This window comes from Phascolarctos cinereus, unplaced genomic scaffold, assembly GCF_003287225.1.
Source record: "Phascolarctos cinereus isolate Bilbo 61053 unplaced genomic scaffold, phaCin_HiC Scaffold_4;HRSCAF=312, whole genome shotgun sequence".
Taxonomy (NCBI): domain Eukaryota; kingdom Metazoa; phylum Chordata; class Mammalia; order Diprotodontia; family Phascolarctidae; genus Phascolarctos; species Phascolarctos cinereus.
Genome location: NW_027555847.1, coordinates 266,983,510 through 267,002,646, shown reverse-complemented (window position 1 = coordinate 267,002,646; position 19,137 = coordinate 266,983,510). Strand labels below are relative to the sequence as shown.

At 39.7% G+C, this 19,137-nt stretch overlaps 1 protein-coding gene across 1 annotated transcript in view; it reads left to right on the top strand.

Annotated features, from left to right (window-relative positions):
* Window positions 1-19,137, top strand: part of IGFBPL1 (insulin like growth factor binding protein like 1) — a 66,973-nt gene that overhangs the window by 36,073 nt on the left and 11,763 nt on the right. The gene's annotated exons all lie outside the window — the stretch shown is intronic.

Below are 19,137 nucleotides of genomic sequence, written 5' to 3'. Positions count from 1 at the left end.
GTTAAGTGACTAGCCTAAGGTCATATAGCTAGTGTCAAGTGTCCAAGGCGAGATTTTAACTCAGGTTCTCCTGACTGCAGGGCCAGTGCTCTATCCACTGTGCCACCTAGCTGCCCCACAACTATTTTTAAATTAAATTTTCTTTTCAAATAAAGGACTTCTTCCTGTCCCTCCCCTCTCTTTTCCCACTATCCCCATCGCTACTGAGAAAGCAAGGAAAATAAAACACCTGTTACAAACATATACAGCCAAGCGAAACAAATTCCCAAATTGGTCACATCCAAAATAAATGGTTCAATCTTCACTCTGAATTATAAAGATATACAATTAAATGATAAAACCAGAAGCCATTTTTTTTCTGTAAAGACCAATAAAACTGATAAACTATTATCAAATTTAATTAAAAAAAAAAGAGAGAGGGGCAGCTAGGTGGCGCAGTGGATATAGCACTGGCCCTGAGTTCAAATCCAGCCTCAGACACATAACTCTTACTAGCTGTGTGACCCTGGGCAAGTCACTTAACCCCATTGCCTAACCACCCCCCCCCACAAAAAAAGAGAGAAATGTCAATTCAGCAGAATCGTAAATGTTAAGAGAGAGACCACAGAAAACCCATGTAACTGTGATTACTTTGGCTGAAGGCCAGTTCAAGTACATTCCCTTTTCTATCCCAGGGTTCTCTGGTATTCTTATGGGGTTGGGGGCAGGGTGTCTTTCAGCTCTGCCATTGGTTCAAGCCCCACCAATTGTGTTCTCTTCAATTTTAGGTGTCTAAGCACCCCAGGGACAGCTAGGTGGCCTAGTGGCAGACCCTAAGTCAGGAATATTTATCTTTCTGAGTTCGAATCTGGCCTCAGACACTTACTAGCTCTGTGATCCTGGGCAAATCCCTTAACCCTGTTTGCCTCAGTTTTCTCATCTGTGGAATGAGCTGGAGAAGAAAATGCTAAGAAAACCCCAGAATGGGGTCATGGAGACTCAGTCTTGACTGGAATAACTGAACATTAGGTGACTTCTTTGAATTAATTCAGAGGCAGCTAGATTGCTCAGTGGATAGAGCACTGGAATGAGGAAGTCCTGAATTCAAATGTGGCATCAGATACTTAATACTGGACAGTCACTTAACCTCTATTTGCCTTAACCTCAGACACTGGACAAGTCACTTAACCTCTATTTGCCTTAATCTACGAGAAAAGGAAATGGCAGACCACTCCAGCATCTTTGTCAAGAAAACACCATAGAGGCAGCTAGGTGGTGCCATGGATATAGCTCTGACCTTGGAGTCAGGAGGACCTGAGGTCAAACCTGGCCTCAGACACCTGACACTTACTAGCTGTGTGACTCTGGGCAAGTCACTTAACCCTGATTACCTCACCAAAAAAAAAAAAAGAAAGAAAACAGTATGGCCTGTTGGGTCATGGAGAGTCTGACATGACTCAACAACAATAACCCCAGGTCCATTTAAAAGCCAAGGAAGGTTTACTTTGTAAAGCCCTTTTCTTGGGGCCACAGGGCCTAAGTGGAAGGGTAAGGTAACCCTTCTCCACATAGCTTACTCCAGGTACTCTTACTGTTAGTGAATGAGTCCTCCATTTTTGAATGATGCAGAAGAGAGAACGAGTAACTTATTCTTTCAGGTAACTTTAAAGATGTCAGGTGCAAATCCCTGGCATCTCTTATGTGGTTTCCTACATCTTAGGTGGTCTGGGCATGTTCCAAAATCCTATTACACACAAAAGAAATGAAAAATACCATTAGGGAAACAACATAATTCCAACACATCAGAAAATATAAAGGAAAGAGATGATCAGTCAATTGGCAATTATATTAAATACCTTACTATGTGTCAAGCATTGTGCTAGGCACTAAGCCTATTAAGTACAAAGACTGGAATAATCTCTGTGTTGTTGTTCAGTGGTACAGTCACATTCTACTCTTTGTGATTACATGGACCATATTATCCACGGATTTTTCTTGGCAAAGATATTAGAGTGGTTTTGCCATTTCATGTCCTTCTCTAGTGGATTAAAGTAAACAAAGATTAAGTGACTTGTCTAGGGTCACACAGCTAGCAAATGCCTGAGGCCAGATTTAAACTCAGATCTTCCTGACTCCAGACCCGGGGCTCTATCCACTGAGCTATCTAGCTGCCCCTGTGTACAACAATCCCTATGTACAACAATATAAATTATCAAAATTGTCATAAGATATTAATAATTTAAATGTAAATTCTTGGAGAAAGAAATGATGAGTATTAAAAATTATTTTCTTCCCTTTCACCTGTCAAACAAAAGAAGCAAACAAAAAACTCCTGTCCCAGAGAGAGTCACAGCTGAATTATTTTTTCAAACCTTCCTTTGCCTCCTAGCCCCAAGAAAGGAGTACTTTACCCTCTCCCCTGCACTGCATGATTATCAGCATGCACCCTGCCTCCAGTGTAGCTTAACTCTCTTCTTACCAGAAGTCTGAAGACAGAATTTGTAGCTGCAATGCCTATCATTCCATTTAGTTTACTTCAACCAACATCATTAAGCATTTACCATGTCTAAGGCAATGGGCTGGGGGGCTAGGAAACAAATCTGCCACTGTAGTTTTTGTTGGTCTAGATGGAATGCCATACATTGATCTGCCACATGGGGGCTCCAGAGACTGCAGAGAGAGGACAGCATTTCTTTCTGACCTAACAAAAACCTTGTTAAGACAACCCAGGAGCATTAGGAGGTGGTCTCCCTGTCCTCCTGCCCCCACCCCATCCCTTCACCCCTCAAATTGTAACCAAGCTGACTAACCATAAGATATTTAGGCTCCAATGAGGGATACAAAGTATGATAGAAGATAGCACTTACTGTCCCTAAATCATGATGTGATAGGGAATGCTTCATTTGTCTTCTCAGTTTAAGGGTGCTGTGTGGAAGGGTATAACCAAGATGGTGGAGAAAAGGCAGGGACTCACCTGCACTCTCCCCCAAACCTCTCTGAACACCTTTAAATAATGCCATGAAACAATTCCTGGAGCAGCAAAACACACAAAAGGATGGGGTGAAATAATTTTTCTGCTAAAGACAACTTAGAAGGTTTGCGAGAAAGGTCTGTCACACCTTTCTGGTGCTCCTTTGGGTGAGTGGAGCATAGTCCAGTGCAGTCCATGCCAGTGCAGACCAGGCCCCCTCAAACCACGAGCAGGCCTTGGGAACCACGGAATTACCACTAGCAGAACTGCTCCTGGAGCTCTCAGCCCACAGGTGGAAAGGGAGTTGAAGAACTGGCCAGAAAGAGATTACAGAGGTGTCTTTGCTAGCACTGGGGCAGGACTCCATTGCTTTGCCCATATTTATATCCAGGTCGTAGTCCCGGGTGGTAGTCCCAGGGTGAGGAGGAGTACTAGCACAACAGAGCTTGCAGCCGCAGTGGAGTGGGGACCTTCATCACAGTTCCAGTGCAGAAAAGACTGCTGCTCAGAGACCAGAGCATAGCCCAGGAGAGTAGTAAACACACCTCTCCTTAAATCATACCCCTTGGAAGAACTGAAAACTTATGCCCCTAGAAGTATCTCTGAAAATAGCTGCACAAAACCCGTGAAGCTTGGGACAGTGCACCTCCCACCTGGAGGTGGAGCCCCACTTTAGCAAAATGTTAAATGTCAAGAAATAGGCTGGGGAAATGAGCAAACAACAGAAAAAAATTCTGACCATGGAAAGTTATTATAGTAACCAGGAAGATCAAAATACACGCTCAGAAGGAGACAACAAAGTCAAAGCTCTTACATGCAAAGCCTCCAAGGGAAAACAAACAAGCAAACAAATTATGAATTGTTCTCAGGCCATGGAAGAGCTCAAAAAGGATTTTGAAAATGAAGTAAGAGAGATAGAGGAAAAATTGGGAAGAGAAATGAGAGTGATACAAGAAAATCATGAAAAATGTATTAACAGCTTGGTAAAGGAGACACACAAAAAAATACTGAAGAAAATAGCTCCTTAAAAAACAGATTAGGCCAAAGGATAAAAGAGGCACAAAAAGCCAATGAAGAGAAGAATGCCTTGAAAAGCAGAATTGGACAAATTGAAAAAGAGGCACAGAAATTCGCTGAAGGGAAAAAAAAGTCCTGTAAAAGTAGAATTGGCCAAATGGAAGAGAAGGTACAAAAGCTCACTGAAGAAAATAATTCCTTGCAAATTAGAATGGAGCAAATGGAAGCTAATGACTTTATGAGAAATCAAGATACAACAAAACAAAACCAAAAGAATGAAAAAATAGAAGACTGTGAAATATCTCATTGGAAAAACAACTGACCTGGAAAATAGATCCAGGAGAGAGAATTTAAAAATTATCAGACTATCTGAAAGCCATGATCAAAGGAAGAGCCTAGACATCATCTTTCAAGAAATTATCAAGGAAAACTGCCCTGATATTCTAGAACCAGAGGGCAACATAAAAATTGAAAGAATCCACCAATCACTTCCTGAAAGAGATTCCAAAATAAAAACTCCCAGGAATATTATAGCCAAATTCCAGAGCTCCCAGGTCAAGGAGAAAATATTGAAAGCAGCCAGAAAGAAACAATTCAAGTATCATGGAGCCACAGTCAGGACAGCGCAAAATTTATCAGCTTCTACATTAAACGATCAGAGGGCTTGGAATATGATATTCTGGAAAGCAAAGGAGCCAGGATTACAACCCAGAATCACCTACTCAGGAAAACCAAGTATGATCGTTAGGGGTGGGAAATGATATTCAGTGAAACAGAGGACTTTCAAGCATTCTTGATAAAAGGATCAGTACTGAATAGAGAATTTGACTTTCAAATATAAAACTCAAGAAAAGCATAAAAAGGTAAACAGGAAAGGGAAATCATAAGGGACTTAAGGTTAAATTGTTTACATTTCTACATGGGAAGATGATACTTGTAACTCATAAGAACTTTCTTATTAATAGGGCAGTTAGAAAGAGTATATATTGACAGAGGGCACAGGTGTGAGTTGAATATGAAGGGATGATATCTAAAAAATAAAAACAAGGGGTGAGAGAGGAATGAACTGGGAGAAAAGGGAAAAGGAGAGGTAGACTGGGGTAAATTATCTGACATAAAAGAGGCAGGAAAAAAAGCTTTTACAATGGAGGAGAGGAGAAGTGGGAGAGAGGGAGTGAACCTTACTCTCATCAGAATTGGCTCAAAGAGGGAATAACATACATACTCAGTTGGGTATAGAAATCTATCTTACAGGAAATAGGAGGAGAAGGGGATGAAAAAGGGGTTGGTGGTGATAGAAGGGAGGGCAAATTGGGGGAGGGGGTAGTCAGAAGCAAAATACTTTTGAGGAGAGACAGGGTTAAAGGAGAGAGAGAATAGAATAAACGGGGGGAGGAATGGGATTGAGAGAAATACAGTTAGCAATAGTAACTGTGAAAAAATTTTTTGGGGCAGCTAGATGGCACAGTGCATAAAGCTCCAGCCTTGGAGTCAGGAGGACCTGAGTTCAAATATGACCTCAGACACTTGACGCTTAACTAGCAGTGTGACCCTGGGCAAGTCACTTAAACCGGATTGCCTCACCAAAAAAGCAAAAAAAAATTTTTTTTGGAAGCAAGTTTCTCTGATGAAAGCCTCATTTCTCAAACATATAGAGAACTGAGTCAAATTTATAAAAATAAGAGTCATTCCCCAATTGATAAATGATAAAAATATATGAGCAAATTTCAGATGAAGTAATCAAAACTATCTCTAGCCATATGAAAAAATGCTCTCACTATTGGTTGGAGAAATGCAAACTAAAACGATTCTGAGGTACTACCTCATACCTATTAGATGGCCTAATAGGAGAGAAAAGGAAAATGACAAATGTTGGAGGGGATGTGGGGAAAAGGAGACTTTAATGCACTATTAATGGAGTTGTGAAATGATTCAGCCATTCTGGAGAGCAATTTGGAACTATGCCCAAAGGGCTATAAAACCATGCATACCCTTTGACCTAGCAATACCACTACTAGGCCTGTATCCAAAAAGGGGTTGAAAAGAAAAAGGAAAAGAACCTATATGTACAAAAGTAATTATAGCAGCTCTTTTCTGGTGGCAAAGAATTGGAAATTGAGGGGATGCCCATGAAGTGTGAATGACTGAAAAATTTGTAGTATGTTTGTGCTGTAGGAAATGATGAGCAGGATGCTCAGAAAGACCTTGAAATACTTACATAAGCTGATACAAAGTGAAATGTACTGCGTACAAAGTAACAGCAATTCTATGATGAAAAATGCTATCCATCCCCAGAGAAAGAGCTGATGGTATCTGAATACAGTCTGAGGCATTTTTTTTAAACTTTCTTTATTTTTCCTGAGTTTTTTTTGGAGGGGGGGTCTATGTTTTCTTTCACAACATGACTAATATGGAAATATGTTTTGCATGACTATGCATATATGCATATGTATAACCTATATTGAATTGCTTTACTTCTTAATGAGGTGGGTGGGGATGGAAGAAGGGAGAGATTTTGGAACTCACAAAGTTTTGAAAATGAGTGTTAAAAATTGTTTTTGCAGGTAATTGGGAAAAAATAAAATAATTTTAAAAAAGGGAAAAAAAGGGTGCTGTGTATGGAGCTTTGCTGTGGTTGAGTAGATATAATCACTCACCTGTTCACAGTTATTCAGATGTACACACATTGAATATTGCCTCTGGTCATTGTTAAATTTGTGTCAGACCTGCCAAAACTTTCCCAGCCCCTTCCCCAATCCCATCTAGGAGCTAAGTGCCTGTCAGGAGAGAGATGACAGATGGAGGGGTTCTGTGAATGACCTAACCTTGCCATCTAATCAAAGATGCCTCAGGCGAGAATTGGTCATAGGGTGAATCAATCATAGGGTGCAGCAAAGACCTTAGCTAACCCTTTATCCTCTTACCAACCTTCTGTTCTTCCCTTGCTGTCTTCCGTTTCTTACACTCATAGTTTTTTTCTTAAGATTGAACTGCTAGGACCCTGCCCATTGCTGGGTTCTGGCTGTGAGTCTTGGGGACCTCTGACAATTTTGATTCAATGATGGCAGAAATAGAGTACCCAGTGATTCCATTTCCACTCCCTCTATCTCAGTGGTAGTCAAAAGAGCTGATAGGTGTCTACTTTGGTCCGCACCTACGATTCAAAATATTTCATAACAACAGGATTGAGCAGAGTGCATTGTAAAAACCTACATTTAGGTTCAATTGAAGAAACATTTATTTAATGCTCATTATGTGCAAACTACTATGTTGGGCAGCTAGGTGGCACAGTGGATTGAGTGCCAGCCCTGAAGTTAGGAGGAACCACATTCAAATTCAACCTCAGAAACTTAATAGCTGTGTGACCCTGGGCAAGTCGCTTAACCTTGTTTGCCTCAATTTTCTCATCTGTAAAATAAGCTGGAGAAGGAAATGGCAAACTACTCCAGAGTCTTTGCCAAGAAAATCCCAAATGGAGTCATGGAGATTCAGATATAACTGAAAGAATTCAATAACAATACTGTGCAAGTAGTTGGGATATTAAAAATGGATGAGAAAATAACATAATCTTTCAAGCGACTACTAGATTAACAATTAATTAACAATTAATGTATAAGAGAATAATGTAAGAGAAGTGGGATGCCCTGATGGGTATTTGAAATATGGATTTAAATCCTGTCACCGTTTATTGGCTGAGAAGCCCTGGACAAATTTCTTAACCTCTCAGAGCCTCAGTTTCCTCAACTATAAAATGGGATAATTATAGCCCCAACTTCATAGGGCTAGTAGGTCAAATGAGATATTGTATGTAGAATGCTTTGCCATACTTAAAGTACTACATAAAGAAGACCTTTCTTTTTAAAAACAGTATCAAAGCCAAATAACTGTCTTATTTAACACACTTTTCAAGTAAATATAATGGAAACGAGGAGCTTATTATGGACAGTTGTCTGTATTTGAAGATCAGTCTAAAATGTGCATGTTTGATAGGATATTTACATTTATATTTTGCCTAAATACCAACCAGCTGCCAGAGCATAATTTCTATATTAGATTTAACAAGCAAAAGTTAGGTTTTAAGGTGATATATAACAATTGGGCAGCTAGATTGTACAGTGCATAGAGTGCTGTCCCTGGAGTTAGGAGAACCTGAGTTCAAATCCAGCCTCAGACGCTTGCTAGTTGTCTGACCCTGGGTAAGTCACTTCACTCTCTTTGCCTCAGTTTCCTCATACGTAAAATGAGCTGGAGAAGGAAATGGCAAACCATTTTAGTATATTTACCAAGAAAACGCTGAATGGGATCACAACAAAAGAAAAGCAAAAAACAAAAGTGTACAATGATTGAAGAAACATTCTTATTAATACTGTTGTTATGGTAATTATTTTTATAAGCAATTATAGCATTTTATATTTGTAGAGAATTAGGCATTCATTAGCTACTATTGTTTACGGGTAAACTTTGAAGAGTTATGTCAAACTTCATTCTTCAGTCTTGAAGGCAGTATTAGAACTCATAGAGGCAGAATGCAGTTATCTTTTCCCCATTGTGACTTCCCCATGGTGGTTTCACTATGTCACTGGTCAGCATAAAATATTAAATGAGAATTTTTTGGGAGTTTTGTGGAAGCTGCAGACAACATGCAAAGGCCAGCAGATGACAAGAGAAGTTCAGAAACTCAGAAACACATGAAATATGTACATAGTATTATATAATATCAACCCCAATTTTATAACACAGCACTGTGAACACCCCATAAAAGAAAAAGAAAAAAAACTCAGACTTCTTCTCTGGTACAAAGGGAGGGCCAAAATTCTTTATGCAGATTTTCCAGATCATGGGGGTGCCACGCCTTCAACATCCTCAATGTGAAAAGGATAACTGTGGTATAATGGATCAAGCTCTGGTCTTCTGGTAAGGAAGATCTGTGTTCAAATTCTGCCTCAGACATAGTAGCTGTGTGATCCTAAACACTTTCAGTCTCAGTTTCCTCACCAGTAAAATGAGGGGGTTGAACTTTGTGGCTTCTGAGGTTCTTTCCATTCCTAAATCTCTGATTCTATAGTTGAGTCAAATGGTAATGCTCACTTCTCAGAAACAGGTGGAATTATTGTTAGAAGTCAGAGGGAGGGGCAGTTGGTGTCTCAGTGGATACAGCACCGGCCCTGGATTCAGGAGGACCTGAGTTCAGATCTGGCCTCAGACAGGTAACACTTACCAGCTGTGTGACCCTGGGCAAGTCACTTAACCCCATTGCCCAGCCCCCCCCCCCAAAAGAAAGAGTCAGAGGGACAGAGTGGTTAGTGGAGAGGAGAGTGTCCTGGGCTTTGAATTGGGAAGACCTGGGTTTCAAAACCCATCTTAGATGCTTACTGGCCCTGCAACCACGGCAAGTTTAACTTCTATGAGCCTCTCTTTCTTTAGCTACAAAGTGGAGATAATAACATCTGTGAAACTTCAATGAGTTTTAATTGTGATTCTTTTGGCCCCTACATTTTTCTTTTTAACAACAATTATTTTTTGATTACATGTAAAAACAATTTTTAACATTCTTTTTTAAAAATTTTAAATTCCAAATTCTCTCCCTCCCTCTCTCATTGAGAAGGCAAACAATTTGATACAGGTTATACATATGTAGTCACATAAAACATATTTCTCTATGGTGAAAGAAAACACAGACCAAAAAAAAAAAGCCCAAGAAAAATTAAAAAAAGGGAATGAAAGCATGCCTTGATCTGCCTTCAGATGCTATCAGTTCTTTCTTTGGAGGTGGATAGCGTTTTTCATTATATTGCTGTTGTTAAGTCATTTTCAGTCACATCAAACTATTCTGTGACTTCATTTGGGATTTTCTTGGCAGAGATACTAGAGTGGTTTGCCATTTTCTTCTCCAGCTCATTTTACAGATGAGGAAACTGAACAAACAAGGTGAAGTGACTTGCCCAGGGTCACACAGCTAGTAAGTGTCTGAGGCTGGATTTGAACTCAGGAAGGTAAGTATTCCATATTCCAAGCCCAGTACTCTGTCCACTGTGGCACCTAGCTGCCCTTTTGATCATGAGTCCTTTGGAATTGTCTTGGGAATAGTTTTGTCATATTGTCATACTGAGAATAGTTAAGTCAGTTGATCATTGTTATAATATTGCTGTTACTGTGTACAATGTTCTGGTTATGCTGACTTCATTTTGCACCAGTTCATATAAGTTTTTCCAGGTTTTTCTGAAAGTATCCTGCTTGTCATTTCTTATACCACAATAGTATTCCATCACAATCATATACCACAGATTGCCCAGCCATTGGCCCCTCCATTTCCTATCCTTCCCCAGAATTTGATACCTTTAGGAGATCGGGGAGTGTCTAGTCTCTGCCATTGGCTTAAGCTCCTATGGGTGATGTTCCCCGGTTTTGGGGGTCTAATCATCTCAGTTCTATTTAACCACTTAACCATCATATTATCTTTTGAAAAAGGAATATTTATTCCAAAAGTATAGCCAAGAACAACATACACATATTTCAACCTAACATCTGGGTACATAAACCCCTCCATATTCTCTCTCAATCTCTGGGGAAGGGTATTAGGTTCACATCTTGGCTTGGTTTCTATATAGCATTAGTCTCACCAAGTTCCACATCCAAAGCCCCTCTGGGTTTATGTTCTGGGATTCTGGTTTCTCAGGACTTCCTTGCAAGGCTGGTTACAACATGGAGCTTGGAATCTTGGCTCCAAGGTCTCCATGGCTTGTACTCCTGAATTTGAGGATTCCATTACCTGCACCTTAAACTGAAAAGGACAAATAAAACGAGACAAGCCAATTTCTCAAGTCCCTGAGGCCACAGGGCTTAAGGAGAGAGGAATATGGCCCTTCCCTGGCCAGCTTCCTGTTGTGAGACAATGAAACATTCTTAACTTGGATACTACTGACAAGAGAAGGGGAGAGGGGGAAGATTTGGTTTTTGAGAGGGGGGAGGAAAGAGAGAGAGAGAGAGAGAGAGAGAGAGAGAGAGAGAGAGAGAGAGAGACAGACAGACAGACAGAGATAGAGAGAGACAGAGAGAGAGACAGAGAGAGAGACAGAGAGAGAGAGACAGAGAGAGAAAGAGAGAGAGAGAGACAGAGAGAGACAGAGAGAGAGACAGAGACAGAGAGAGACACAGAGAGAGAGACACACAGAGAGACACAGAAAGAGAGACAGAGAGAGAGACAGAGAGAGAAGAGAGAGAGGCAGAGAGAGAAGAAGAGAAGAGAGAGAGAAATAGAGACAGAGAGAAGAGAAGAGAAAAGAGAGAGACAGAGAAAAGAGGAGAGAGAGAAAGAGTGAGAGAAAGAGTGACAGAGAGAAACAGAGACAGAGAGGAGAGAGAGACTGAGAGAGACAGAAGAGACAGAGAGAAGAGAGAGAAAGAGAGAGAGACAGAGAGACAGATAGACAGACAGAGACAGACAGACAGACAGAGAGGCAGAGAGATTGTTCCAGTCTGGTGGTTTTAAAGACAAAGCTTTTTTGTGCTACACAGCCAATGGAAAGAGGCTGGTTCCACTCACTCTGTGGGTGACCATAGAATGTCTCCTCCCAGAATCAAGTCTCTGTTGTCTCCTACAGGGGCATGTGCCTCTTAGGTAACCTGGGTATTTGCCAAAGTCATGTTTCAGAGATAATGTACGAAAAGTGTTTTGCAGTAGTATAGACATTTTGGTTAGTATTACATTTTTTTCTGAAAACTTTTCTTGTAATTTAAAGGCAACTAGTACCTATTTTCAGAAGTCCATTTTTTTTTATGAGCAATAGAATCAAAGACTGTGTGTGTGTGTGTGTGTGTGTGTGTGTGTGTGTGTGTGTGAAGGAGGGGGACTGAAAATAAAATGCATGAATATTTGAAAATTCAAGACATTCAAACAATAGTAAATACCATAACAGGCTTGAAAATGCCATCATTTTGTGAGGGTTTTCAAGTATCTTTTTGATAAAGGTTTAACACCAACGCATTTCCAGGTTTCCCAATGTGATTGCATCCTGAATCTGTTCATGTCATCTCCATTTGTTACACTGAAATCAGAAGTTCACAAACACAGTCTTCTATCATCTATTTCTCTCTTAACCAGCCTTTGTGACACCTGATGGTGACTCTCCAGTACTGAGAGTAAAAGGGGAGGGAAAGTGAGGGGAAAATGTTCCCTTCAGACCCCCCAGTTGGCAGAAGTTCATAATGGAAAATGAAAACAAAGAGAGCTTGGAAGGCAGATGGAATGAGAGAGGAAGGCACAATGGAGGGTGTTTGTTGGGAGGAGAAAAACAGGAATGACACTTGTGGCCAAGATGGCCACATGAAAGGTTTCTACCATGCCCTCTCCCCCCTCAAAAAACCTTAAGCAGCTGTGTCAAACTAATGGCCTGAACCAAATTAAAACATAATTAGCAAATGTTTAACAAAATAAATAAAAATACAATAAAACATACATAATGCTCAGTTGTGGCTTTTTTTTAAAAAGAATATAAGCATGTCCCATGGGGATCTGTTTCTAGTTGAGTTTGTCACCACTGACCTTGAGCACCATGAAAATTTAACCCTTCTGTATTGAAATAAACAACTGTGAGGATAGCCTAATTCCTATCACCTCCTATTCCCAAACCCTCCCCCTCAAAAGCCCACCACCGTTTCTACAAACTACATATGTGAGTTAGTACCAAGGGGGCTCTGCTTCCATCCCTCTATCCATACTGTCTCATTCAGAACTGTGGGGAGGAGGCAGGGTACAGAGTATAGCATCCTTACTTCAGGGCCATGGAGCTCAATTTCCAGATCCTTTAACCTGTCTAGAACTGCAGCAGAAAGCAAGGCCTAGACATGGCTCAGCTTCCCACTTAAGGATTATGGAAGGGACAGGGCTTGGTCCTGGCTCTAGGTCCTAGATTTGGACTGTGGCCTAGAATTGGCTTCACTTCATAGTGGCAGAGCAAGGTTGGGCTTGGTTTCTAGTATGAGTCCAGTACTGTGAAAGATAGCAGATACTATTCATTTATTGGAGAGAAGGGGGAAGGAGGATGTGGCAGGGTACAGTGTCTGGACTCTGATTAGGGAGTGGAGAAATATTTGACCCTGGTACATCAAACTTCAATATTGGGATTGGGAGTGAATCTTGAACCTATTCACCTGCTCACTCCATCAATGACTGTGGAAGAAGGTAGAGTCCAAGTCCAGAATTATGGTATCATAGGCAATCTGATCGCCAATGGAATCCCAGCTTGATTATCTCATCTAGGATAGTAAGAAGGGACGGGACACACAGGGAGAATGGGATCCCAGGCTCAACCTGCCTATCTAGGACTAGTGTTTTTTGATGGTTAGGCCTTTATTTTAAAAATATGTATTTTATTTTCACACCAATTACATGTTAAAATAATTTTTAAACCTTTAAAAATTTTTTTGAGTTCTAAATTCTATCCTCTCCCTACCCTCCCCCTCCCAGAGATGGTAAGCAATTTGATATAGGTTATACATGTGCAGTCATGTAAAACATTTTCATTTTAGTCATTTTGTATAAGAAAACTCAAATTTAAAAAAAGAAAGAAGGAAAGAAAGAGAAAAATAGCATGATTCAGTTTGTATTCAGATAGTATCAGTTCTTTCTCTGGAGGTGAATAGTATGCTTCATCATGGGTAGGACCAGTATTTTTACTTTGGTGTCTTAGGTCAAGTCTCCTGGATAGGAAAAAGCCATTCCTTTTTTTTTTTTTCCTGGAGGTCCCATATGTGTCGAATGCTCTCCCTCATCATTTTCACCTACTTGGCCTCAGCAGAAATATCACCTTGGGTGAGAAGCTTTTCTCAGGCCCTCTCAATACCAATAACTTCCTTCTGACACTATCTCACATTTACCTTGTATGTAGCTTGAATTAACATAATTGGTGGCATATAATGTCCTTCCCTCATTATAATGTGAGCTCTTTGAGGACTAGAATTGTTTTTGTCTTCTTCTGTATCTGTAGCACTTAGCACAGGGCAGGTATCTAGTCTGTTTTTAACAAATACTTGTTGACTTGGCTTGACAGGGAGAAATAAACAATTATCATTGGAGACTTCAATGTGCTCCTTTCAGATGTAGACAGATATAAGAGAAAGCTAAATAAGAAAAATGCCAAAGATCTAATTTGAATTTAAGAAAAATTCAATATGACAGACTTTTGGTAGTTTGTGGAAATGGGAATAAGAATGAAAAAGAAGAGAGAAATTTCTCATGTTTTCGTGTCTTTTTTTTTTTTAACAAAAATTGACTATATTCTAGATTATTAAAAACACCTCATGAACAAATACAGAAAAGTAGAAATAGTAAATGTATCTTTTATTGACCTCAGTCCAATAGAGAATCCCACCTCAGACAGTTATTCATTGTGTGACCCTGAGCAAATCATTTAACATCCCTCATCTTCCATTTCCTTTTCTGTAAAATGGGGATAATCATCATACCTACCATTCAGGGTTGTGAGGATCAGATGAGATGACGTATATACAGCAATATAATCCAAAAGAATTAGTGGGACAAAGGACAAATCATAATACAATAATTTATTTTATCAAAGAAAATGTTAATGAGATCCTCTTTTCATCTGCATTGCCTCCTCCTCTTCATTCCTCCATGTCCTTATCAGGCTCTGGGGTGAGCAACAGATTTATCAAGTCAAGAGTTATTGTGGTAGGTCAGGAGTAGCGGTAGCCTTTGCTTACTGAGTCTTACTTGGTCAGCTGGTGCTTAATTGTGGGTACAAAGCCTAGAAATGTAAATCTAAACTTAATCTAATCTGACATTAGGAGAATAGTTCTGTTACTGTTTTAGCAACACTATATTATGTAAACACAAATATGGTAGTTCTAACTAGAGGTGCATTTTTCTTCAGGTGAAAATAATTAGGCTTCTTTCCTCTTCTCCACTTTTATTGACAAATTTGGCTGGGACTACTATTTTTTAAAAAGTTACCATTTTTAAAAATTCATTAATTTATTTTTAGTTTTCATTGATTTCTGCAAGATTTTGAGTCCCAAATTTTCTCCCCATCTCATCCCTCCCCCCACACCAAGATAGTGTTTATTCTGAATACCCCTTCCCCTAATCTGCCCTCCCTTCTATCTGCTGCAGGGCAGGATAGATTTCTATACCCCATTGCCTGTATATCTCACTTGCCAGTTGCATGTGAAAGCAATTTTTAACATCTGTTTTTAAAACTTGGGGTTCCAAATTTTCTCTCTTCCTCCCTCCCCACCGACTCTCATTGAGAAAGGAAGCAACTGGATACAGGTTATACATGTGTAGTCATACAAAACAGTTCCATAGTAGTCATGTTGTGAAAAACTAACTATATTTCCCTTTATCCTATCCTGCCCCCATTTATTCTTTCTTTTGACCCTATCTCTCCTCAGAAGTGTTTCCTTCTGATTACCCCTTCCCTAATATGCCCTTCCCTCTATCATTACCCTCCTCCCCCTGCTCTCTTATCCCCTTCCCTCCTATTTTCCTGTAGGGTAAGATAGATTTCCATGCCCAATTGAGTGTGTATATTATTCTCTCCTTAAGCCAAATCCAATGAGGATAAGACTCACTCATTCTCTCTCACCTTCCCTCACTTCCCCTCCACTGTAAAAGCCTTTTCTTGTCTATTTTATGTGAGATAATTTATGCCTTTCTACCTCTTCCTTTTTCCTTCTCCCAGTATAATCCTCTCTCACCCCTTAATTTTATTCTCCAGATATCACCCCTTCATCTTCAACTTATCTTGTACCATCTATCTATCTATCTATCTATCTATCTATCTATCTATCTATCTATCTATCTATCTATCCATCCATCCATCCATTATCTATCTATCTATCTATCTATCTATCTATCTATCTATCTATCTATCTACATATAATTTTTCTCCCTCCCACTACCGTAACAGTGATGAAGGTCTCATGAGTTACAAATATCATCTTTCCACGAAGGAATGCAAACAGTTCAACCTTAATAAGTCCCTCATGATTTCTCTTCCCTGTTTACTTCTTCTTGCTCCTCTTGAGTCTTGTATTTGAAAGATGAATTTTCTATTCAGCTCTGGTCTTTTCTTGAAGAATACTTGAAAGTCCTCTATTTCACTGAATGTCAATTTTTTTTCCTCAAAAGGATCATACTCAGTTTTTATGGGTAGGTAAATCTTGGCTGTAATCCTCTCTACTTTGACCTCCAGAATATTATATATCAAGCCCTCTGATTCCTTAATGTAGAAGTTGCTAAGTCTTGTGTTATTCTGATTGTGTTTCCACAATACTTGAATTGTTTCTGGCTGCCTGCAGTATTTTCTCCTTGACCTGGGAACTGTGGAATTTGGCTACAATATTCCTAGGAGTTTTCCTTTGAGGATCTCTTTCAGGAAGTGATTGGTGGATTCTTTCCATGGCTATTTTACCCTCTGGTTCTAGAATGCCAAGGCAGTTTTCCTTTATAATTTCTTGAAAGATGGTGACTAGTCTCTTTTTTTTGATCATGGCTTTCAGATAGGCCAATAATTTTTAAATTATCTCTCCTGGATCTATTTTCCAGGTCAGTTGTTTTTCCAGTGAGATATTTCACATTTTCTTCTACTTTTTCATTCTTTTGGTTTTGTTTTACAATGTCTTGATTCCTCAAAAAGTTGCTAGCTTCTATTTGCTCCATTCTAATTTTTTTTTAGGCAATTGGGGTGAAGTGACTTGCCCAGGGTCACGTAGCTAGTATGTATCAAGTGTTTGGTCTGAGGCTGGATTTGAACTCAGGTCCTCCTGACTTCTGGGCCAGTGCTGTATACACTGCACCACCTAGCTGCTCTGCTCTATTCTAATTTTTAAGGATCTAATTTTGGATTTCTTTTTCCATTTGGCCAATTCTGCTTTTGAAGGCATTCTTCTCCTTGTTGGCTTTTTGGATCTCTTTTGCCATTTGGGTTAGGCTGTTTTTAAGGTGTTATTTCCTTCAGTATTTTTTTGGGTCTCCTTTAGCAAGCTGTTGACTTGTTTTTCATGATTTTCTTGCATCATTCTCATTTCTCTTCTCAGTTTTTCCTCCACTTCTCTTATGTGCTTCTCAAAATCCTTTTTGAGCTCTTCTATAGCATGAGATTGATTCATATTTTTCTTGGAGGCTTTGGATGTAGGAGCTTTGACTTTTTTGTCTTCTTCTGGTTGTATGTTTTGTTCTTCTTTGTCACCAAAGAAAGATTCTACAGTCTCAGGTTTTTTTTTTTGTGTAGTTTGCTCATGATCCCAGCCAATTACTTGACTTATAAACTCTTTGTTAAGGTAGGGGTCTGCTTCCAGTGTGGAGAATGTAGTATCCCAAGCTTTGGGGGTTTTGTGCAGCTATTTTGAGAGATACTTCTAGGGACCTCTAAATTTTCAGTTCTTCCATGGTAGTATGATCAAAGGTGAGGTGTTTACTCCTTTTCTGGCTTGTGCTGTGCTCTGTGAGTGACCACAAAGTGCTCTTTTCTGCCTTGGAACTGTGAGGAAGACTACCTCACCAGTGACACCACAAGCTCCACCATGCCAGCACTCCTCCTCACTCCAAGACTGCCATCCACAACTGTGACCCAGATCTAAGCATGGGCAAAGCAAGAGAATCCTGCCTCAGCACCAGCAAAAAGATCCCTTCAATCCCCCTCTGATTAGCTGCTCAATCTCCCCTCTTTCTGGGGGCCAATAGCTCAAGAAGCATCCACTTCCATGGGGCTGCCCTGGGACTGGGGCTGGGACAGAGCTTCTCTCTCTCTTCCTAGTGACCTTCTAAGTTGTCTTTGGCATTTGTGGGTTGAAAAGTCTGGAAACCACCACAGCTGCCTGTGATTCACTCCCCCCCCCACTATTATTGTTCTTTTCAACACCTGGAGACACCTTCCCTCCATCCCACATATGGCCATTCCAGTACAAGGTGTTTTGCATACACTCAAAACCATATATATTTTATTTGCTGACTTTTTTTTACACTACTTCAATTCCCAATAGCCCTTCTTCCCTGTTCCCATAGAACAAAGAAAAACAGATGGAGCAATTGAATTTGACAGCATATGTTATAATCTGTACCCAGAGTCCACTGAGGAGGGCAATGTTTAATCATCAGCTTTCTGGAACCAAGTTCAGACATAGGAAATAATATGAATTCTGATGTTTCAATTAAGTCCTGATTAGCGAGGATAAAGAATACCATGAAGTGGTGGTGTTATTCAAATTATCTCCTTATTTCAAATTCAAACTTATTTTCATTGAGGTGGAACCAATGTCCATATTTTACATAAACATAACTTCTAGTAGTTATATTTATATAGCAATTCAAATATATGTGACCCCTGCATGGGATTAATTATTCACACTAATCAAGACCTAGTTGTATGTTACTAGAGTCACTGTCATCTTATCTTAGAGTCATCTTACGCTAGTGTTTTAACAATTAACTTTAATAACATTTACTGAAATTATTTTAACATCTTCACTTCTAAAATACTACTTGAAGAACACAACTCCTTTAATCCTTCAATTGTTTTTGCTATCTATGTGTCTAACACACAGATTAAAACTTCTGTTTTTGGTGGCTAAGGCAACATTCAATAGAAGTGGCACATTCAGTAGAGGACCTGAATTCCAACGTGACCTCAGACACTTACTGGTTGTGTAACTCTGGCCAAGCCATTTAACCTTGTTTTGCTCAGTTTTCTTTCCTGTAAAATGGGGAGCATACTAATACCTACCTGTGAGGATCAAATAAGATATTATTTGTAAAGCGCTTAGTTCAGTCCCTGACACATGGTAGGTACTTAATAAATACCTCTTTCCCTTTCCCTCCCAAGGCCTTCTCTATAGTTAATTACCATTTTGGGGGATTGTCTACATTTGTCCTAAATTTTGGTGCTAAGGAGGAATGCTTTAAAATAACAAATAAAACAAACTAAAAATAAACCTACCCCAAGTTTGGGAATGTGCTTGGATTTTGTTCTACTCTGATTCAGATGTGTAAAAGCCCTTTGAAAACCTTGAAGTGCTATCAAAATTTGAGGTCTTATTATTAGTATTCTTGTTCTTATTGTATCCAGCCTTAGTTGGAAAAGTATGGAGAGAGTCTGAGCAAGGTGAGATTGGGGGGAGAAGGAAGGATAGACTTGGTACTTTAAGACTGG